The sequence below is a fragment of the Apodemus sylvaticus genome, chromosome 13 (assembly GCF_947179515.1).
Source record: "Apodemus sylvaticus chromosome 13, mApoSyl1.1, whole genome shotgun sequence".
NCBI lineage: Eukaryota > Metazoa > Chordata > Mammalia > Rodentia > Muridae > Apodemus > Apodemus sylvaticus.
In genome coordinates this window covers 12223439-12247492 of record NC_067484.1, presented here as the reverse complement: position 1 = coordinate 12247492, position 24054 = coordinate 12223439, and the positions used below count along the sequence as shown (strand labels likewise).

At 40.3% G+C, this 24054-nt stretch overlaps 1 protein-coding gene and 1 pseudogene across 3 annotated transcripts in view; one reads left to right on the top strand and one right to left on the bottom strand.

Moving 5' to 3' along the window:
- Window positions 1–24054, bottom strand: part of Znf407 (zinc finger protein 407) — a 395230-nt gene that overhangs the window by 189908 nt on the left and 181268 nt on the right. The gene's annotated exons all lie outside the window — the stretch shown is intronic.
- LOC127664092 (60S ribosomal protein L18-like) lies at window positions 6071–7333 on the top strand (annotated as a pseudogene).

The following is a 24054-nucleotide window of genomic DNA, read 5'->3' as shown; positions in this document are numbered from 1 at the left end:
GGGATGGCCATAGAAAGTGATGGGAGATCAAGCTATAAAACATGTGCAAGGCAACGCTATGGGGCTTGCTGAACTCCTGACATTCAGATATGCCCTGCCACTATCACAGAGTAATAAAACACATATAGACACATACACCTCATGAAACCTTTCAACCTGACCACAGGTGTTCTGTTCCTGTGTTTGTTAAAGAGCGTAAGCAAGGGTAACTTGAGGAAAAGGTTTAGTTTAGTTTACTAGTTACAGTCAAACACTGAGGGTCAGAGCTCACAGTAGGAACCTGGAGGCAGGGACAGAATCAGAGAACATGGTGGAAAGCTGCTTGCTGGTTTGCTCTACCAATTTGCTCAACAACCTTTGATATTCAGTCTGTGCAGAGACTGCCTGCCTACAGATGACACAGCTCACAGGGTAGTGAATGCTCTTCCATTAGGCAATCAAGACAATGCCATTAGATTTGAATGCTGCATGCCAATCTAATGGAGACAATTCCTCAATTGAATTTATCTCTTCACAGGTGTCAATAATTTGTGTCACATAAAGGCTAACCATCACAACATCAATGCAGTGCCTCAGGGACTTGAAAGAGGGGGGAAAAAAGAGTTCAAATGAATCCATGCACCTACCACAGAGAAATGTAAATCAGAGAAGCATGAAACTGCCTTAACTCTGGAATGAGAGAGAGAGAGAGAGAGAGAGAGAGAGAGAGAGAGAGAGAGAGAGAGAGAGAGAGAGAGAGAGAGAGACAGAGAGAGGGGGGAGGGAGATGGAGAAGGAGAGGGGGGAAGGGAGATGGAGAGGGAGAAGAGGAGAGGGAGACGGAGAGGGAGAGGGGGAAAGGGAGGGAGAGGGAGAGGGAGAGGGAGAGGGAGAAGAGGAGAGGGAGACGGAGAGGGAGAGGGGGAAAGGGAGGGAGAGGGAGAGGGAGATGGAGAGGGAGAAGAGGAGAGGGAGACGGAGAGGGAGAGGGGGAAAGGGAGGGAGAGGGAGAGGGAGAGGGAGAGGGAGGAGAGGGAGAGGGGAAAGGGAGGGAGAGGGAGAGGGAGAGGGAGAGGAGAGGGAGAGGGAGAGGGAGAGGGAGAGGGAGAGGGAGAGGGAGAGGGAGAGGGAGAGGGAGAGGGAGAGGGAGAGGGAGAGGGAGAGGGAGAGGGAGAGATTTCCTGCTGGCCTGGGAGGCCCTGGCTTTCATTATTACCCGTCCAAACACTTGGTATACACATAATATTATGCAGAATAAGACAGCTAACATAATCATATAGTGCCAAATACTCCATGATATATACAGAAGAAAAACTTTATTACTGACCAGGACACTTGTGGGACCTTAACTATGAAAGTGAAGCCACAGTGCTTACAGGCCATGTGAATACGACCACTAACTCAGATATGACTGTCCCTGACACAATGAGAGCTTGTTAACTCACTGTCCTGTTAAAGTGTGTTGCAACTACACCAAAGAGAAAACTTCTGTAAATACAAAGTGTCATTGAGTATTAAACAGCTAACCTTAGTCTCTCGATCAATGTTCTCCAAGCAAAACAGGAAGAAAAAAAGCAAATTAACTTATAAGTCCTAGAATATAAGAAATTAATGAACCATGAAAGAAAATAAAATAAAGAAGTGCACTGGTACAAAGAAGACAATATAATTAAGCTAGTCTTCCTCTCGCATCTCACACCCATCAGAATGGCTACTATTAAAATTTAATTAATTAGCCAATTAAAGGAGAAAAAGAAAAAGCAAGTATTCTTGGGAAGGAAGATTTTTTTTTACACTTCTGGTGGATACAGGCTCTATGGAAACCAGTGTAATCATCAGACCATGAGACCAGGAAGTGTGTGTGTGTGTGTGTGTGTGTGTTGGGGAGGGGGGTAAACGGAGAAGAAGAAGCCAGTGAAGAACAAGGAAAAGGAGATGAGAAGGGGGGAAGAGAAAGATGAGGAAAAAGGGAAGGAGAGGGAGAGAGGAAAATGTAGGGCAAAGAAACATGGTGGAGAGAGATGACAGAGAATGGGCAAAAGAAACTCTAAACTAGGAACTAATTCCACAAGGGTCTACAGTGAAATGATCAACTGTTAATACTCCTACTGTGGACGAAGGAAGCCACCCTGACAGGAAGGCACAACACGTGAGTTTTACAGAGGAGCTACATGGTTGGTGCCATATTCTATTCATATTAATACTAAATAAATTTTATTAGTAATTCACATTTCAAAACTATCTTACTTGTGTGAGGGGAATGTCATTTTCCTTTGACAGAGTCTCTGAAGCTGTGGCAATAATGAATTATGTGGAGTTTCTGTGTAAAAAAGCTTTAAAGTTTCTGGTCTCAAACTCAGAAATCTACATGCCTCTAACTCCTGAGTGCTGAGATTGAAGGCATGTGCCCCCATACTCAGCCTTAGGAAATACTTTGTAAAACTCACAGCTTCATTAATACTTTGAAAATGAAAATGTCAGAGACTATCCTGACACCAAAATAACACCAAAGCCATCTTCGAGTACAGATAGAATGTACTTGGTGGTCTGACACCACCAAGAATTTTAACTGTTTTCAAAAGATTTTGGATGATCTTCCTGCATATGAGGTACCTTAAAAATGGAAACCAAATTTAAAGGTAAAACTCATTTATATTGCATGAATATTTTATGGAAAAGGCTGTGCATGATGTCATACAATTTTTAAATAATTTTGTGTAAAAATGCAGTCTCAGGTATAGAAAAATTTCCACTCACAGTATCAAAAAAACCCATTCAACTATTTTTAGATTTTGAAGATCTTTAGATTTCAGGATACTCAGAACACACTTCAGCAGTGGGAGAAACTGAAGCTGGGTAGAGAACCAAGTAAATTTCTAAATTCAATTTCCAGCACTGGAAAACAAACAAAGGAGCAACCAACCAGTCCCCAGGTATCAGCAGAAAGTGCTTTCTATCCAGCCTGCTGACACACAGCCTAACTCAGGGCAGCCTGAGCATTTCAGGCTCCAAGAGCTGGTTGGTGCCTTAAAGTCACACATCAAAGGAGCTTGCTTGCTATCTTTAGGATCTATCCTAAGCTTTAATCTATAAAATTAAGTGGAAATACACACACATAGACACACATGTGCACGCATGTGCACACACCACCACCACCAGCAGCAGCAGCAGCAGCAGCAACAACAACAAACAATACAAGAAAGTGACAGAGAAAAGCAATGTAAGGCTTCAGACTGAAGGCTTTCCAACAGTTACTAGTGAACAAATAGAGCCATAGGGACGCTAACTGTGACAGAGTGGGGGAATTTTAGTCTTACAGATGAATGAAGAGTTAGCAAACTGTAATCACTCCTGCTTAGATAGCAGCCATGAAGATTTTGGTTGGACAGTTAAAGGTAGAACCACCAACCCCCTGGGGGGAAACCACACTAACAAACAAGGTGACTGACAAGAGCAACTGATAGTGAAGTCTAGGAAGATGGATACAGAAAGAGTGGGAAGAGAGGAGGTGTATACCAAGGAGAGGCCGGTCTGCCGATACAGGGCTGGAGATAATTTGGTAAATGTACAGGACTATTGAGTCAGGAGCTGTTCTTTGTAGTATGGAAGGTATCACTGCTTGGCTTCACTTGTAGGATAATACATGGAGGGAAGCAGGGTAAAGCCAAGGAGGACAGAGGATGAAGGCAGATCCAGTCAGCCAGGGAGACTAACACCACAGGAGAGTGCTGCCTTAAACAAGGACACATGGGTTCCTGCAAACTGACAAGGAGGCAGCCATTGTGAGGATAGAAGCATACAGCTGGAGGGTGGATGCTGTAGGATGGAGGGTTGGGGGAACCATCTTTTAAGGCTTTGTCTCAGAGGAATGCAGCTAGCTTCTAGACTTACAGTCCCTTCTGAGAAGAACTGAGGAGAGATCTATGGGGAAAAGACAAAAGAGTTAGAGGAGAGAGGATGAAGGCAGGAACTGCAGGTGACAGCATGACCTGTGTTCCCAGATCCAAGGGACAAAAGGGGGTGAGGGTGGCCAGGGCTTCCCTCACACTTAACAGTGTTTACACAGCTCCGACCTAACTCTTTGGATTTTGGTTTGTTTTTGTTTTTAAACTAGTTTTCTAGAAGTTATCTTTTTCTGTGTCTATATATGAAATTAAAAGTATATACAGGTAAAGCTATTCAGGACCCAAAGTCCTAAACTCATACCCACTAACACGCTGCACAAACTGGCCTTTTTTTTTTTTTTTTTTTTGGAGGGGGCATGATAATTCACTGATGGGCGAGTAGGAAGCAACTGATTTGATATCAGCACTGAGATGACAGGAATGGCATTTTCAACTCCTTTCTGTCTTTCAAGCCTACAAGTCATTTTAAACTGCTGATTTTAACAATCAAATACTACTGAAATTCAACCATTATTTATTTATGTCAGACTCTGCTTCACTGTACACCAGAAATCTCTCTGTTACACAGCGAACACATTCAGAGTCTTCACTCTGACCCCAGTGTAGCACTCTAGACATTCCATGTTCTGTGTTCCTAGATATACGGGCCACTCACGTCTTCTCATACCTCTCTAAAGGGAGGAAAAGGGCAAGACACAAGGCAAGCATACAGTATAATAATCCCTTATAACTTCAAGTTTGGTGGAGTTTTGTCTTTTTCTAGCTCAGCAACCTGAGCTAGTACACTACATTCTCAAAAGACCAGGCCTCAGAATCTGTTGTACCTACCTATAGCATCTGTGGCAGACTCACAAAATCACTCTCAAAACTAAATTTTTTAAAAAGGCAGAGATAGCTAAGAAAGGTTTGTGAGAGCACGGAGCTAGGATCCACAGATGGCCGGCCGCGAGCACATACTGCCTGCCTTCCCTCACTAGTGTAACTGTCCACCCATTTCCAATTCTGCACATGCCAGGATTGCCTTTCTCTTTACACTAAACAGTGCACATGTACCTCTTCCTGATGTGCCACTCACCTATTGAGAACATTTAGGCTGTTTGCATTTCCTGGCTATTGTGACACATCTTTTCTCTCTCTCCCCGCTATGGTTCCCAGCTCCAAAATCTGATATGTGCATATACATCATAGTACACATCATAGAATAACTGAAGAGACCAGGAAAGTACAAAAGAACTGCAGGTTTTCTGTTGTGTATGTGCTCTGGAAGGGGACAGCAGGACACACCTGACATGAAATGGGAAAGGGAAGGATGGGGAGAAGGGATCACCTGGGGAGGGAGGGAGGTTAATACAAACAGGAGGAAGAAGGGACAAACAATACCATAGTTGTGTGATAAAGTCTCAGAGAACCATATAACTCTATATTTATCTAAAATTATGCATAATATACACCACCTCTCAAGGAAGTTAAGTCACCTGACAATACTCCCCAACAAGAAGCACAAAATTAAAAACAAACAAAACACAGGGTAAAGCAGAAGCAAACCTCCTTGATCAAAGAGATGAAGATTACCCCCCAAATAGCATAGATTAAAAATAGCCTTTGGCTGCCTCTCAAGGGTTGAGGGTGGGCATTATGAAAAACACCCCATACTTAGAACATGGGACTCAGATGATCCAATTAGATGTGACCAGAAAACCTGTTTCCTGAAGCCTAGCACCTATGATTTTATAATACACTATGACAGCTACTAGGGATCAGGGGAAGCAATTAAACAGCCCTACCAGCCAGAACCACAGTAGCATATATATGTATGTATGTATGTGAATGCATACACACACACACACACAGACACACACACACACACACACACACACACACAAAGGTGCAATAAATGGCACATTCATGGCAGGGGCAACCATCATCTGTCTAGTTAGACTTATAGCTGACTTCCACAGAAAGGAAACCATGCCTGGTACTGGAAACTGAGTCTGCTCCTTGGGGCTGGTGAGGTCTTGGACATTAGAAAAGAGTCCACTACTACCACTTTGCTCGACCAACATAATTCCTTATTACATTCCAAACCCTACCCTTATACCCACAAATAAGTGTAGCTACAATCCCTCATTACAGAAGCTTCTCTATACAGCAAACGGAAGCCATCACAGAAAACCCAACTAGACACAATGCAGAGACCAATGGATTGCAGAGGGCCCAGGACTGCTGGGACACATCTGCATCACAGCTCATGCATCTATGGCTCAGGGAACAGTGCAGAAAAGGGAAGAGAGAGATTGTAAGAGCCAGAATGTGACAAGTCATCAGTGATACAGTCTCCTAGAAACAGCCACAGCACACAACTAGAACAAGAGCAGTATCAATGCACATGCTAATGTGGAAGAAGGAAAATGTCTCAAGGAGTCAAGTCAGAGAAAGATCTACAGGCTGCTAACAACAGCTGAGAGGAGCATTAGCTGCCCTGGTGGTGAGCTCTGCTATTGGCTGTCCAATCCAGAATGGGCAGTCAGGCTTGAAAGCATATATAAATAAGCACAAATGGAAGCTCAGTCATTATATTTATATAATAAATATAACCATACATGTACATGCTTATATGTATTTAACAATAAAAAAACCAATTTACCAACTTGAGACTTGCAGAGAGATAATCAGAGTTGAACTGAGAGTAATTGAGAGAGGCTGGAGAAAGGGGAAGAAGGAAATGATGTAATTTTATTTCAACTAAAAGCATATTTTAAAATTTATAACAATGATGAAATAAATAACAAAAACATACTGAAAATTTTGTAAAAAATAGATCATACGTTTACAATGCTGATTTCTTATTTTTTTGTCTTTAAAAGTTCCTAACCTAGTCCTCGCCCACTCTGCGCCTTTCGCCACAAGGACCAAAAGGTTCAGAACCAGGAGCCCAAGAGGCAGGACATCTACCCGTGGCTGCTAGTCAAGGTGTACAGGCTTCTAGCCAGACAGACCAATGCCACCTTCAACCAGGTTGTGCTGAAGAGGTTATTTATAAGCAGCACTAACCGGCCACCTCTGTCCCTGTCCTGGATGATCTAAAGATGAAGCTTCCTGGCCGGGAGAACAAGACCGCTGTGGTTGTGGGAACGGTCACAGATGATGTGCAGATTCTAGAGTAACCAAGCTGAAGATGTGTGCACAGCAGGTGAGCACCAGGGCCGAAGTGCATCCTCAAGGCTGGCGGGGGGGGGGGGGGGGGGGGGGGGGTAAGATCCTCACCTTTGACCAGCTGCCTCTGGAGTCTCCCAAAGGCTGAGGCACTGTGCTCCTCCGTGGCCCTCTGAAGGGCATTTTGGGAAGGCCCCAGGAACCCCACACAGTCACACCAAATCCTATGTCTGTTCGAGGGCTGGAAGTTTGTGCGTGCCAGGGGCAGAAGGACCAGCCGAGGCTATGAAAACTAACCCTGGATCTTACTGTTAATAAAAAAGCTTTGGATGTTAAAAAAAAAAGTTCCTAACCTAAATTTCTACTAAAGAATATCTACTTGGGTCTTCAGTGCATCATCACATTGCCCTACTTTGTGAGTGTTGTCTGTTTAGGTTGTCAGTCTCATGTTCAGGATCAAGTATCATAAGCACAAATATTAATACACTGTCCACTATAAATCTGTTCCTCAAACTGTGCAAGACATCAAAAGTAACCACAAGAACACAGAGCTAGCAGGAGAAGCTAACAGAACGTTACGTCCTGCAGTATTACCTACCATGGGCCATATAATCAAGAGAGTACATCTGAATGTTCTTATTCACGACCATGGATCATACTGCTAGAGTATTATGGGAAACATGGAGGAAATCCTCGGTCTCTTGTGGTGGATGTTAAACTGAGCTTGTTTTAAACTTTTATATCAGGATCATTAAGATCCCAACATTCCCACTGACAGTTTGAAAAAAAGAAAAAAGTGTCAGAAGTACTGTTACAATTATATTTTGTAAATATGGTAGAATTTTACTGAGAGGAAAATTCTCATAAAAGGAAAAAGCAGGCTGAAATAACAGGCCCAACCTTGTGATATCAAAAGAATAGCAAACACATGATATACAAGGACATTCACAGACCTCGGTCATGCCCACTCTGTCATCCGCCACAGGTTTTGTATCCTCCATTCAGAGTCACAGAGTTCTGCATACCCCAACTGCAGGACTTCATGAAAACGCTATGGCTGTTGACACATGGTATCACCTCTCTGGGAGGTGCAAGTCACGTCATGAGCAAGCCTGGTTTTCAGCTGTGGCATGTTTCCGCACAAAAGGGCAGGAAGCACACACACAAAGAAACTCTTCCCTTTACAATTCATCATGAGTGATACTAAAATATTTTATACTTTATTCACATTTATCATTTTTCTTGTTCAATGGTTTCCAAACAAGTTAAATAGCATAAAAACATTTTTAAAAGTTGTATTGTTGAAATGTATTGAATAATGAGTTCCAGGATTGAAAGCAAGCCATCTGAGAATAAATATATTCTATTTTTTGGTCCTCCACAGACTGTCATAATTGCACCTGATAGTTGTCTGTGCTATAGTTCACATCTGGATTCCTGATTGATCCAAAGTGGATGTATGCACACGTGCATACGTGTAATTGTAAAAAGGCAGTGACTGAGTTAAAATGGATCTGTACAAAAAGGAGCTTAGCTTATTTTAGTCAGTAGAGGTTATTATTAAAGTGCAGAAATACCCTTTGATAATCTAAAAGTGAATCCACAGATACTCCATGCACAGGATGAATGTCAGTTATCACATTAAAGCACACTGCAAAAAACAAAAGACACACAAAAGAGCAGCACAAATTTAAGTCAATCTACCTATCCATGTTGGGCACAGAGGGCTCATTAGAATAAACCAACATGGCATAATGTGACAAGTGGCCAATGAGTCACAGGTTCAGACCTGACAGACAGGGATGTGGCAATGCTTTCTCTGCCTGTGGCACCGCTTTGTTAATTGTGATTTATACTTGTAATAGAGGAGAGTATTTCATATACAGTATGACTGAAATGTGAGCCCCATTTTCACCATATTGCCAGAGGTCATGTATCATTTTCAAGTTAGGGTATAGAAGAAAAAAAATTTAGCTGAATAAAATAGCACTTTGTGCATATAATTTATACAGTTTCTTTATTTACAAAACTGAACAATTAATGTTTAAACCAAAAAATAACCTGTCTAATCACAGCTGGGCTACATATATATGATGGATCATTATGTCTAAAGCTCAGAGTTGCTAGCTTCAAAATAGTATGCATAAAGTAAGTACTCCATAGTCACACTTAAACAATTTCTCATCCATTACTTTTGGAAACTAAATTCTGTGCAATCTTTTCACTTGTAGAGAACAAGTTTCACAGGATTTTGAGTATACATGGATCTTACAGAAGTAAAAAAATATGGTCCTCTGCATATATATTATGGCTTGAAGAGTTCAGTTTTTACGGTAGTCCTGACTGTGTGAATGTGTGCGCCTCTGCATCTGCTTTGTGTGCTTTCTCTTGAATGATTTCCTTTGGTTTGGTTTGTTCTACTCCAATGCGTTACTTTTTGTTTTAGCTTGTTTTTCATATATTGTTATTTTAGAAGCCTGTTTGTTAGCCAGGTGTAGTGGTGTACACCTTAAAGCCCAATATTCTCTGGGAAGCAGAGGCTGGCAGATAGCTGAGATCAAGTTCAGGCCGTTCTACAAAGCAAGTTCTAGGGCAGGCAGGGATGTTATACAGAGAAACCCTGTCTCAAAAAATAAATAAAATAAAACAAAATAAAATAGAAAACCAACGAACCAAAATTAAAAAAAAAAACTATTTGTCTTCTGATGAGAAACAGAAAGGGGTGAATCTAGATAAGGTAGGAGGTGGGAGGATCTGGGAGGAGCAGAGGAAGCAGGAACTGTAATTAGAATATATTATAAGAAAAAAAGTCTATTTTCCATAAAAGGAAAAACAGAAGTAACTATGATTGAAACATTTATCTAAAAAATACTTGTATAAGCTAAAATAATAAAATTTATGCCTTGCATATTGGCAGAGTAATTTTTTAACATATCAAAGTGCAAATAAATAAAAAATAAAATGCAATTTTATTTGCACTTTGAATTTTATAGGAAAAACAGTATCAAAATAGGATCATAAAAATTGTTTACATCAAATAATTGATTCATCATCTGTACTTCTAACAAGCAAAGGTTAGAGAAGATTTTTACAAATACTACCTACCCTCCAAAAAGAGACTAAGGGACAGAGTGCCCACTAAAACATTTGTCCAGAGCCCCACCAGCAAACACAGCAATGGAGTTGACAGATGTGCCAGCTCTGATTTCTTCAATTCTTGGTAACAAAGCATCATAAATTTACATTACAAAAGAACACGCAAAAAGCTCATATACACCGTGCTCTGTAAAAACAGCACAGCCCTCACAGGAGCTGCAAAGCTTAGTGTACCACTAAGCTGACATGTCTGACTCAGGCGGGGACTTCATGCCTTGAGTTCAGGCTTCATTAGATGAATGGAAAATGTTAACTGTATAGATCAAAGAGATAAGTCAGGTATAACAATAATAACTTTACTCAGAAAAATTTTTAGCATAAAATGTAACATTAACTCTTCATAATTTTAATATAATCCATATATATATATATGCATAAAGATCTATAGACCTATTTAAAAGTTTCTTCTCCTTTATCAACTTCATGAATTATAGCCTCAGATTTGTAAAAGGCTCCAATTTATTGATATAATAGTCAAAGATAAAACTATCAATGTTTGTGAAATGAAAGATATTCACTTGTACCTTATAAAGAATATTATTAGAATATTACACAGAATATTAAATGTTATATATAAAATTTAACTGCAAAATGCCATATCCCAATGTAAGATCATTCATGTAAATATGGAAATAAAAAATAAGAATCCTAAATTTAAATATATTTTATATCTGACAAATAAAATGCCAATGGCACCATGACATAAGATGGTTAGTGATAATATCAAAATTAAAACTCAAAACCAGTAAGAAAGGCTTTTAGTGCACTCGTGGAGACAGAATTTCACAGAGAAGGGCCCATTTTCTTATGAAAAGCTGAGCCAGCAGCAGTCAGTGAACAGTAAATTCAAATATGCCATGCAGTGCTCATTGATCCAAAAGGTGCTTGAAATTGTTAGTTCCACAAAACCTCTCTTAATAAATGAAAACTCAAGTTTAGGAAGGAAATTTAACTATTTTCAGGAAATGGACATAATTGAAATTTGAATTAGTGGGCAAACCATTTGTGGTGGTCTGAACAAAAATGGTCTCAAAGGTTCATCTATCAGAAAGTGTAGTTTCCAGGAAGTGGAACTCTTTGGGGGAGAAGTAGAAGGATGGGGAGCTGTAAAAGAAGTGTGTCACTGTGGGTGGGCCTGTGGCTCTCTCCCATGCAGAGCTCCCATCTCCTTCTCCAGCACCTGCCTCCAGTTGAGTCGCTGTGCTACTTGCCATGCTGATAATGGACTAAGCCTGTGAAACTGCCACTTAAATGCCAGCCCCCACTTAAATGCTTTCTTTATAAGACTGCTTAATTTTGAATTGAAAGCATCATCAGTGAAAATGGCCATTATAACAGGGAAACATGGTAACTGTCGAAACACAAAGGACACACTTGCGTCACCCAGGCAGGAAGTGCTGGAAAGTTCCTCTTGGCTGAGCTTTCCTAGAAAGGATCGGGGCCGCAGAGGTGGTCAGTGCTCTTACAGACGTCCGACGTCCAAGACTGTGTTTGGCTGCTCACAACCACCAGTGACTTAAGACCCAAGGGGTGTTGACACCACTGGCCAAGCATTACATGACAACACAGATTCATATAATTGAAAAAGACAGACAGATTAAATCAACTACTTTCTACAACTCTATACTAAGATATATGTACATCTTCACTCTCGCCCTCTGCCTATGATTCTGGAATCACATACTAAACTCCCAGATTAAACTCCACTACAGGATCTGTCATTATTGCAACTCTTTTGTGATCAAATGTGTCACTCTTTGCCAGCTCACTCAGTCATTTGCAGTCTGGCTTCCAGTCTGTTTTCTGTCTCATTCATATCTAATGAGTCATCAATCCTTTGCCAACATCTCTGCCCTCAGAATTGGTAAAATTTCTCCTGTAAGTGTATTCCAAAGGACACCAAATCCCTATGAACTAACTCCTTTCATTCCATCTCTCAACCAGAGCTGTCAACATTCACAGCCATAGAGTCAGAAGGTACATGTGCAATTTTAAAGAAGACTTGAAGCAACAACAGAAACTTTTTAGGGTGCATTTTGGGGTGGGAGGATGGGTGAGTTTGTGTGATATGTGCTTGCTTATAGACCCAGCTTTATATAGGCAAAGACAGCTCAGTTTGGGGAGCTCCCTGGCCAGCTCACCGAGTACTAACCAGTCTCCTCTGGCCCCAGTGAAAGAAGCTGTCTTCAACATACAATGTATTTTGTTCCTGAGTATGTACAAGTGAGTTGTCCTCTGCCCTTGATACACAAAAAATTTTAAATCCAACTCTTGCTTTTCTGGTGCACTGGGGTATCTGGGACTTGCTGTGGTATGAGAACTGGGTTCTGATGTTGCCAAGTAGCCTTGGTTTCTGTTGGTAGGGCTTTTGCACTTGCCTTTTGCCATCTGGTTATCTCTGGTGTTAGTTGGTCTTGCTGTCTCTGGCTGGAAATTGTCCCTCCTGTGGACCTGTAAGCTTGTGTCTGTACTCCTGGGAGACCAACTCTCTTCTGTCAGGGTCTGTACACAGAAGGCTGTGGAGCCTCCTGGCTCTCTCATGGAAATGGCAGCCTGAAGATCTCTGTCCCAGCTGCTCCACTGATTTTAGGTCCTGTGTGCTCCTAGCTGTTCCCCTCCATTGAGAAGGTGGGGATCTCACTTCAGTGCTCAGAAGTGAAAGCCTGCTGGGAGATCACTCTCTCCTAGCTGACTATACATAGAAGGCTATGGAGTTACCCGGCTCCCAGGTACAAATGGCAGCAGGAAGACCTTAATTCTACTTTCAATCAACTTAAAAATATTTTTATGCCTATCATTTTATCTGTGTAATTTTCCATAATAATCTTCAATTTTAAAATGTTGTTCTATATTTTTGTACAATTTTATCAGAAATATCTCCCACGAAAATCTTCAATTCTATCATAAAATGTTTCTACTTCCTTTTTCAATTAATTTAGCAATGTTTTTATGCCTAACATTTTACTCTTTAATTTTCCATGAAAATTGTCAATTTTAACCTATTTTTCATTATATTTTTTTCAATTTTGTCAGAAATATTTTTCACGTAAATCAATTTTATCATAAAATATTTTTACTTCCTTTTTCAATTAAAAAAAAAAAACCTCTGCATCCTAATTAGAAATGGAATTCTAGGAATGTTACATTGTATGTTTAAGAATCATCAAGCTTTTATAGACTTGGTTTTAATTAATGATGTATTAATAATAATTGTAATGGTTTTGGGGATCTAGAACTTTATGACTCGAGATATTCAGTAGGTGTGTGTTTATGTGTGCGTGTGCACGTGTATCGCTGTGTATATATGTGTGCATGTGTTTGTTAGATTGTATGGTTGCTCCTTTGTATCCAGGGCTCCAGAGACTCCTCACTACAGATACAAAAGTGCTTATGTGTTTAAGCTTCCTACATAAAAAAAGCCAAACATTTGCCTATGAACTCTAAAGACCTCCTGCATACCTTAAGTCACATTAAGTCATCAACAGTTTGCTACAGTGTACTGTTTATGGGACACAGACATTATAGAAAGTCTATATAGTTAAATATATTTCTTATCCACCATGGGTCACATGGTTAGACCAGCCTGCAAAGAGGGATCGTTACATATCATTTTTTTTTGCAATGAGATAATGATCATCAAAATATTTCTACATACAAATACTATCAAAACCCAGTGTGGTAGTAAAGGAGGTACGGGTTCAAGAAAGGCAAAAATAAACTCTGAAAAGCTACAGAAGAGTATATGAGTATATGAGTATATATTAACTGAATAACAGCAGGTATGTAATCAGCAAAATATTCATATTTTAATGGATAAATATTAAGTGGGGTGTTAATTATTTCAATGTCAACTTTTGTACTATTCTATAAATTATATCCACTCTTATACATATATTTAGTACCTAGTGCTAGGTGTTAACCTGTATGTGCAGTCACTACAGAAGTTCACCATGTGCACAGCTCTCTCCCATAACTAGTGTGCTGCGTGTGCAGTCACTACAGAAGTTCACCATGTGCACAGCTCTCTCCCATAACTAGTGTGCTGCGTGTGCAGTCACTACAGAAGTTCACCATGTGCACAGCTGTCTCCCATAACTAGTGTGCTGCATGTGCAGTCACTACAGAAGTTCACCATGTGCACAGCTCTCTCCCATAACTAGTGTGCTGCGTGTGCAGTCACTACAGAAGTTCACCATGTGCACAGCTCTCTCCCATAACTAGTGTGCTGCGTGTGCAGTCACTACAGAAGTTCACCATGTGCACAGCTCTCTCCCATAACTAGTGTGCTGCGTGTGCAGTCACTACAGAAGCTCACCATGTGCACAGCTCTCTCCCATAACTAGTGTGCTGCGTGTGCAGTCACTACAGAAGTTCACCATGTGCACAGCTCTCTCCCATAACTAGTGTGCTGCGTGTGCAGTCACTACAGAAGTTCACCATGTGCACAGCTCTCTCCCATAACTAGTGTGCTGCGTGTGCAGTCACTACAGAAGTTCACCATGTGCACAGCTCTCTCCCATAACTAGTGTGCTGCGTGTGCAGTCACTACAGAAGTTCACCATGTGCACAGCTCTCTCCCGTAACTAGTGTGCTGCGTGTGCAGTCACTACAGAAGTTCACCATGTGCACAGCTCTCTCCCATAACTAGTGTGCTGCGTGTGCAGTCACTACAGAAGTTCACCATGTGCACAGCTCTCTCCCATAACTAGTGTGCTGCGTGTGCAGTCACTACAGAAGTTCACCATGTGCACAGCTCTCTCCCATAACTAGTGTGCTGCGTGTGCAGTCACTACAGAAGCTCACCATGTGCACAGCTCTCTCCCGTAACTAGTGTGCTGCCTAAATCCTACTTGCTCCATGCTGCTTGCGTATGTTTAAAACCCTCACGTCTGCTAATGTGTGCTGAGCTGCAGGGACTCCACCAAATCCAGCTACCACCTTTGGATCTTATTTCACAATTTCTGCACTGTTTCCTCTCCTAGAAGATTCTCTGATACATTCCTTCTCATCACTTGAGGTTTTATCAAGAATGCCTCAGGACACACGGGCTCTCTACATTGTCTTATAATTACATGCCAGTGCAGTTATCTCAAATACGGTTTCTGACAAATTTGCCTCATAAGAGTCTGTTTAAAACCCACCACCCTTTTGCCTGTGTGCCACTCCCTGCCTTTAGTGCAGTATCTGTGTCTCCATGGAAGTCTCTGCTTTAGAAATGTTGCCCACTCACTAGAGTTCTAATTGCTGTGCCAGTGCAGCGACCACAGGAAACTAGAATTCAGATGTGTTGCCAAAGGTTTGTGCGAAAGGTCTGATACCCAGAATAGCACTGTTGGGAGGTCGTACCCTTCAAGAACTGAGCCTAACGGGAGCCGCCCAGGCCATGGGCAGAGGGAGAGTGGAAGTCGGCCTCAGTCTTCCTTTCCTACTCACTCCCTAGATAACTGGGTGAGCTGGTCACGTGCCTTTCCACATTGCCCAAAGCAATGGATCCATTTGACCTTAGACTGGAATTTCCTTACTTATGTGCCAAAATAACATTTCTCTTTTTACAAGTAAATAGTCTTGGGTATTTTCTATAGTGACCAAAAGCTTACATGTTCACCATTCTATTCCAAAGACTTAAAACCAGGCTGAGCCTTTGACAGTTCTGGCTACATTACCACTGCACTCGAAGTTCAGGTGACTTAGGGCAGAACATGGTCTGGGCATAAGGTCCTCTTGTATGCCACTCATACACTTAATCTACTCCTTATGAACAATTTCTAAGGAAGTGTGGTTCCTATGCACTGAGTCAGTAAACAGAATCGGCGATTATGTAATTTAGCAGGAATGTCGATGACTAAAGTGGCATTGTCAAGATTTAAACCCAAGTATACATTTTAATAATCCATGTTGACATGTTATTTCCCTTTCATTTACTATCTTATCTGACCCATCAAACAACCTATATTTTACAACCTCAGCTTTAATGAAAGAAAGCAAGGAAGCAGCTGGAAGCTAGAACCTTCCATTCTAGCTCCACGTTTTGGTGACCCAACATACTTGAGCCTAAACTAGAGTGCACACAATCACACAGCAAGATGGAGATGGGTCATGTCTCTGGGAGGAAACATAAATCTTAAGTGTACACACTGCCTGAGAGTTCAGCAGACATTTAAAATTATATTCACATATTCTACTGCATAAAAATAAAAACATTTTAAAATTAAGGATTAAAATTTTAAATGGTTAAAAAGCTTTACCTCAATAGAAGATGGGAAAAATTGCTAGAAGCAGGAAAGTCTTCATGATGTGAACAATGATCAGTCTTTCAGTAAACAAGAAAACATGAGAGAGAGAAAGGCTGAGGACAATTACAGTCTTCAAAGCAAGTCCCAGTAGATGTGACAAGCAAAACCACCTTTAGCTCACCCACACCAGCAAGAAACCCTGCTTGGACAGAAGAGGCCAGATCCAAAACTTTTTAATTAAGGGAAGACAAATGTTGTAAGCATACATGTATGCTCAATTATCCATAAATAAACATCCATACAAAATCTGAAAACAAAAGGAAACAGTTATATTCTAAAAACATTACACATTTTTATGTATTTTCTTAAATGTCTCCTCCCTTTATTGTGAAAATACACAGCTAGAGACAAAACAGAATACAGTCATGGTAATCACAAAGGTAATAAAGCTAGATTTAAAAGGATATGTTGTCATCACTACTAAACTGTTTGTATGGAAACTGTAGGGAGGTTTTTATCACTTCACTATATAGAGAGAAATATAAATCAGCCAGTTTGACAGATCAAACAAGGAACTTAGGAGCAAAAAGATTTTCAGAAATACACAAAGTTTTTTAATTATTTATGTAGGTTTAAATCTAGTAAAAAATGTAATCAAAGATTTTTAAATGACACCAGAAGATGAAAGAAAGATTATTTTCATTTCAGTAATTCTGATGTAAGGCTTCAGTTAAAAGAAAAAAGGACCACCTTCATCATGATGGGTGACTGTGTTCCAGAAAGGTCTTTCATCATACAAAATGCACTTCCTATAACATAACAGAACCTAACATCGAGAGAAAGAGGTCATTTTTAAAAGTAAACTGTTGTTGTAAGGTAACTTTTAATTTGTGCACATGATGTAAATTGCAGGGGTGGATGCATGCCGGGTCACTGAGACAACGGTAGCAGAATTCAGATGTGACCCAGCAGCCCAGGTGTTCAGGAAAAGTGCTGTTAACAGTGAGGATTGATGATCTAATCAAACTGTCACAGCCAGATCCTCGGCAGGGTGGTTGGAGGGAGGTGGAGGAGGATAATATTCAGAAGGCAAGCACATGCTTAGTGTTACCTTCAATTGATGCTGACATTTTCAATTGTGAAAAGAAATTTTTTCGTAAGTAATATAGGAAACAACTCAGCTAACCTTCCGGAGGGCATCAGATAATCATAGTAGGTTGGTGTGCAAAAGCTAACTTCTCAGAAATGTGAGCACATTTGAAATACAAATAATAGGACATTGCAGAGATTTACTGCAGTAATCAACATTTTAATTACTCTCTGTTTTCTTAGATGTACAGTGCAACTGCAATGGATATTCTCTCTATGTATAAGCCAAGCAATATTTTTTTACCCTGGTATTTGCATCTGGTATAGAAAAATTCCCTTAAGAATACAAATAAACAAGAGTCACATGATGATTAATCTAAAACTTCTAAAGTCACATGTTAATTAGGGTAATTAGTATGTTCTTCCATGGCAGTGCTATACATTTGTCAAATGGCATGCACACAGACACTGTGACTGGACAATCAACTCTAAAAGCACAATGGCCAACTCTGAAACAGAGAGTGCTGCTTTTGTTTGCTTGTGTCCAGTTTTGTTCCGTCGCCAGCCAGGGACTATGCACTGCACATACTGCACTCCGAGGGAGACACTGGCTCGTTGTTGCTCTTTCTGTTTATTCCAACCCTCATTACTAATTTCAATTTCATAAGTGAGTACACAAATATCTCTATCTACACAGAACATCACTAGACTAGCAGGCAAATGTGTGATCCACAAAGAATTCAAGGAGTCTAAGACACATCCTCCATCCTACAGGTTTTTCTTTTAGGTAATAAAATATGTTCATTGTGAAGTGAAGTAACTTCTGAGTCAATGGTCTCATTACAGAGACTGCAGTGAGTGCACACACTCCCCTCACAGAGACTGCAGTGAGTGTACATACTCCCCTAACAGAGACTGCAGTGAGTGCACATACTCCCCTCACAGAGACTGCAGTGAGTGCACATACTCCCCTAACAGAGACTGCAGTGAGTGCACATACTCCCCTCACAGAGACTGCAGTGAGTGCACATACTCCCCTCACAGAGACTGCAGTGAGTACACACACTCCCCTCACAGAGACTGCAGTGAGTGCACACACTCCCCTCACAGAGACTGCAGTGAGTGCACATACTCCCCTCATAGAGACTGCAGTGAGTGCACACACTCCCCTAACAGAGACTGCAGTGAGTGCACACACTCCCCTCACAGAGACTGCAGTGAGTGCACAGACTCCCCTAACAGAGACTGCAGTGAGTGCACACACTCCCCTCACAGAGACTGCAGTGAATGCACACACTCCCCTAACAGAGACTGCAGTGAGTGCACACACTCCCCTCACAGAGACTGCAGTGAGTGCACAGACTCCCCTAACAGAGACTGCAGTGAGTGCACACACTCCCCTCACAGAGACTGCAGTGAATGCACATACTCCCCTCACAGAGACTGCAGTGAGTGCACAGACTCCCCTCACTGAGACTGCAGTGAATGCACATACTCCCCTTCCTCTGTTTGCTTGGCATTTTTGATGTGCACCCTTTCCTCTACAGCCAAGGACAGCCAAGCTTGTAGAACTGCTCCACATTTTTTCAGGCACATTATAAAACATTCTCAGGAAAACTTCTCTTTCCATCACTACTAACCTTGTGAAACAGTGCCCCAGCAAGAATTAATATTGATAAAACCCCACATTATCTCTGTCATTCATGGCAGGCACATGAATCCAAGGCAATATAACATAATTTCTCTAATTGTTAAGACATATAAACCTGGAAAAAAGTGGTAAAAATACAGAACATTCTTTTTCAAGTCAGATTCATATAATCCTTCATATAATCTTTGTAAAACTGAACCACTCTTTCAAACATGCTCTTAAAACCGTTTGAATAAAATCTCATGAGCTAACAAAACAAAGCCCAGAAAGCAATTCAGAGTATCAGCTTCAGTAAGGCTATTTTTTTTTATAAGGAAAGCAAATTATGCATTTTTGATCTTGGCGTTTCTGAGACACCTTCAGTCTGTGAGCCAAGCTTGAGAGCCTCTGTGCAGTGGGTGCCAGTGTTCCAAGAGGTGCACTTCCATACCCAGGACATGCTGCATCACTTCCATACCCAGGACATGCTGCATCTTCAACACAGACTTGACTTAAGCATTTCAGTTAATTATACACAAAAATCCCATGGGAGCTGACGGTGTCCAGAGTCTCAGTCCTAGCCCAACAGAAGCATATCAGGAGCAGAGGGTAACACTCTAGGATTAGCAGGGACTACCAGTCCTAGCCCACAGGGGTGGGGCTCATCCTAAGACTTGGTAAACCTGAAGCATCTAGGAAGCATCCACACACTTGTCTGCCCTGGAGCCTGCATTTGACTCTGACAGAACACTGCCAGCAAAGAATCACACACAGTGATGGGTGGGAGACATAGGCCTATCCCATACTAGCAATCACCATGAAGTATCATGAGTAGTCTCAAGTTAATTTTTGAAAGGTTAGTATTATTCTAACAGTTTGAAATATATACTTTTTAAATTCTTAAGGTCTCAGATACCTTAGAATTCTGATGCCATGGGAATGTTTAAAAAAAATTTAAAAAGGAAGAAAAAGACTCTTAAAGTCCTTCCTCCCATTGGGTGACTGGTGGTCAGCTTGGTGACATAACACTAGCTGTCATAGTTACTGTTAATCTATACGTCAAACTTAATGACTCAGGTTTGCCTGACATATTGAGTTAAATAAAGTATGTGGATAAGTTATATTAGTATGCAAAAAAACACACAGTATAAAGTAAAATTTGCTTTTTCGACTGTATAGACATCATAGAACACATGATAAAATTGTCAATTAAAGCCCAGTTTTAGAGGGTGCGAGATTCATAAGAATTCTACAACTAACCTGAAGCACAGAAAACTGAAAGTGCTCTTGAAGTGTTTCAAACTCTATCACAAGCATATAGATTTATTGTAACAGAAAATTAGCCTATCCCATCTCTCTGCGTTACATACAAAAAGCACTGTCCTGCAGTGCTGGTGAATGTGACACCACACAAGCCGTCAACACAATGTTCCTTGGTGGCAGCTGTGTCACAGACAGTAGGGAAATGACTCAGAGAAGAGGAATGGATGGCACTGTTTGCTTGGCAGACACCTGCAGTGTCAATGTTCACTAAGACGCAAATCATGGCATCACAATACAGTAAATAATAGATTAGGCCATCCAAGTAAATAAATCTACATTTATGAATCAATGAACAACAGGCACAGGAATTAGGCAAAGCAAACTGCAAAATGGTATGTATAAACACATGTGTGCAGCATGTATGCTATTCAGCCAGAAGAACTGAGAAACGCCCTACTGAAGGCATTAAACTAAGGTAGAAATGTCTTCCCTTGAGGGGTGAGAATTATTGCTCTACTTACATACCTACATAATGATTGCATTTTTAATAAGCAAATATGTATTATTTTAGCAATTCTGACAGGAAATGAGAAGGAACAGGAAAAAGTTATATATTATTTTAAGAACAATCTGTTTCTTTTACCGTGGGCTTGTGATCATATCCATTCTGAAGGAACTGTGTGGTATGAAGATTCCTGGAATGTTTATTGTCCACACAAAGTAAGTGACTAGCTCCCTCTGTCATTTCCACAATGAGCAGCATGGTTAAAAAGAGAGGAAGTCAGACACAGTACGTCTTCCAGGGAAAGACTTGCCATTAGCAGAATTTCCTGGCCGGTAGCACTGCTGCCCAAAGCAGCCGGCCAGAGGGAGCTGCGCATACAGCCTCCCATTAGGAAACCTGTCTAATGGTCAGCTGCATAGCATTTAACTGTGCTTCATTTTCAGGGGTAACTGGACAAAGGAAATAGAAAAATAGCAATTCAAAACTCCAATAATTAATTTGAGGGAATACATCATTTCATTCAGTTTCACTAATACTACAATTTTCATGTCCCATATTTGAAGTACTCTTAATTGTTTTAAATATAAACTGCAAATCTGACACAATAAAAACATTTATAAAATCAAAACAAAAAAGAAATGAGGATTTATAAATTGAAACTATTATTTGTTAACTTACGAACTAATACCAGACACATTTAATTGGCCATGGAAGATGAAAAAATAATATTTTTATAATTTCAGCAAATTTTTCATTATCAAACTAAAAATAAAAATAGTACTAGTAATTAAATATAGTAATAAAATATTATTAGTAATCTATGGACAAAATAAAAGTTTATATAGCACTAATTATTTCAAAATATCCAATGACATCATTAAAAACTGTTACTTATGTATGGACTCCTTATTTCTAGTCTGTTTGAAGAACAAAGGGAAACAAAGCAAATTATTAAGTAAATAAAAATAAAGGATTCTAAGAAAGTGTTTTGAAAAAATTTAAAATTAATTTTAAACTATACTACTATGATGAATTTGACTGTTAAATGATGAGGAACAGGGAAGAATTGTTAGAATTGTATTTTCTCTAATGATAAACTGATACACCATGATATAAAGGTTTTCTCATGTAGGACAGAAGAAATCACTGACAAACCAAATTTTCTGACCATAGTAAAATCCCCTGGACACTCTTTCCACATTACAGCGGCAGCAATGATGCCGATGTGTGCATGCCTCTAACAGGAACCTATGGCTAGGCGGCTTCTTGTCCCAGGGTCTCTCAATCTCTCCCTCTAGAACCTCCCTCTTTGTCTGCCCCACTCCTCCCCCTAGAATTATTCATATTCCCCCAAAAACTTAAGTAATGAGCAAAATATGAATTGTAAGAGGTAAGAGGTTAGAAGTTCATTTTCATTAAGCAAACTTACAATAAACCAAGCAGAAAAAAAAATTGAAAACTAAAGAGACAATAATCGAGAAAGGAATGGAAAGGAAGCAAGAATAACTAAAATTTTATTTATTTTAAAATGCTAAGAATTGAAGTAACCTGAGAATAAGGAAAATGAGAGCTGAATGCACAAACAGAGACAGAACACAATCGAAGCAGCACATGCTGAACACACTAAATTAGCACAAGAATCACACACTACAAAAGCGAGCCGCGATGAGCATGAAGAACTAGCATTACATAAGTCAGATGGATTCAGAACTGACTCTAAATGTAAGTGATTCTGCCCTTTGATAAGATGTGCTTTGTGTTCAGGGTATGTTCACGTGGATATTTTTGATCTAGGAATATTATTAAAATGTAGGGAACACTGCGTGTGCACTGTGAGGACAATCTGTTTTTTACTCTCTTGTGAAAGAAAACCTGCTTTTCAGGTTACTAAGAGCCAGGCCCTGTGTATGATAAATTTTCAAGATGGACACTGGTACTTCTGGCCAAACAGTTCGAAGTCAAACTAAAATGTGCTTGGACCAGTAAACATGGGCTGTGAAACCAGCAAAGGCAGAACAGTAATCTTTTTTCCTCAACAAAAAGCCTGTTGAAATAGAACCTGAGTTACACACGTACATGAAGCTTATCATGATGAAGCTGGTATAGGTAACAGACAACGGTAAGCTGCTAATGGACTGGGGACCTATGACTGACCGCACTGCTCACATGCAGACGGGGAGGGGCACGGACACGCCTGCACTCCTCTCCTGTCCTTGTCTAACTGGCTCCTTTATGCTCTCTTGTGAGACATTCCATCAAGACAGGTCACGTGCAATGGAAAGCAATGTCAGTCTGCTCCCTCACTTCCAGGTGAGATTCAAAATTAAAACTTTAAGTGATAAAAATTGGAAATAAAAATGACTTTTAAGTTCATGACTGAACCAATAGAATCAAAATAACCTTAGAAAGCAGGACTTCTCTCAGGTGGACCAACAAACACTACAGAACCAACTGACATTGGGGAAGGCGTTCCTAAACCAATGGCACTAGGGATGCTTCTGTCCTATGGTCCTTTGGGAACCAGGCATGCAAAACAGGAAGTTTACACATTTCACTGTTGCTTTCCTCCAAAAGAGGATCAAACCTCTGTGCTAAGTTTAAAATGAATTACAATGTTGCTGAAGGTTTAATTGCTAAGTAATTTGTTTGAACAGTTTAAACAATTTACAATTTTAGTCAACATAAAAATTTGTGGGCAATCATATGGGAAAACTCATAAAACTGCAGCACATTCCTAGTAATCAAAGTTTTATAGACTGAAATCACCCTTAACCAACAAATTATCATTAAGATTTGATGCTAACTGCATTACCAAATTTAATTCATTAAAAATATATGAACAAAATTGTAAACCATTAGATGATGTAAGCGATTAAGTATTATTTCAAATTTAAGTCATTAACACATTACCAAACTAAAAAAAAAAATCCTTTTTCTGTGAGTCTGTGGGGAATTCAAGGAGAAAACAGTGTCTTGTGTGAAATGGAACAAAGTCTGGAAGTACAATGTGCTCATCCCCAGCCAGCTCACCATCAGATGGCTCCCTAAGGGGAAACTGAGGAAGCCTTGGTTCTAGAGCCCACAATCTGCAGCGAACCTCAAAGCCTGTTCAACTGTTTCCAGGTTGGCCCACAGTTTAAG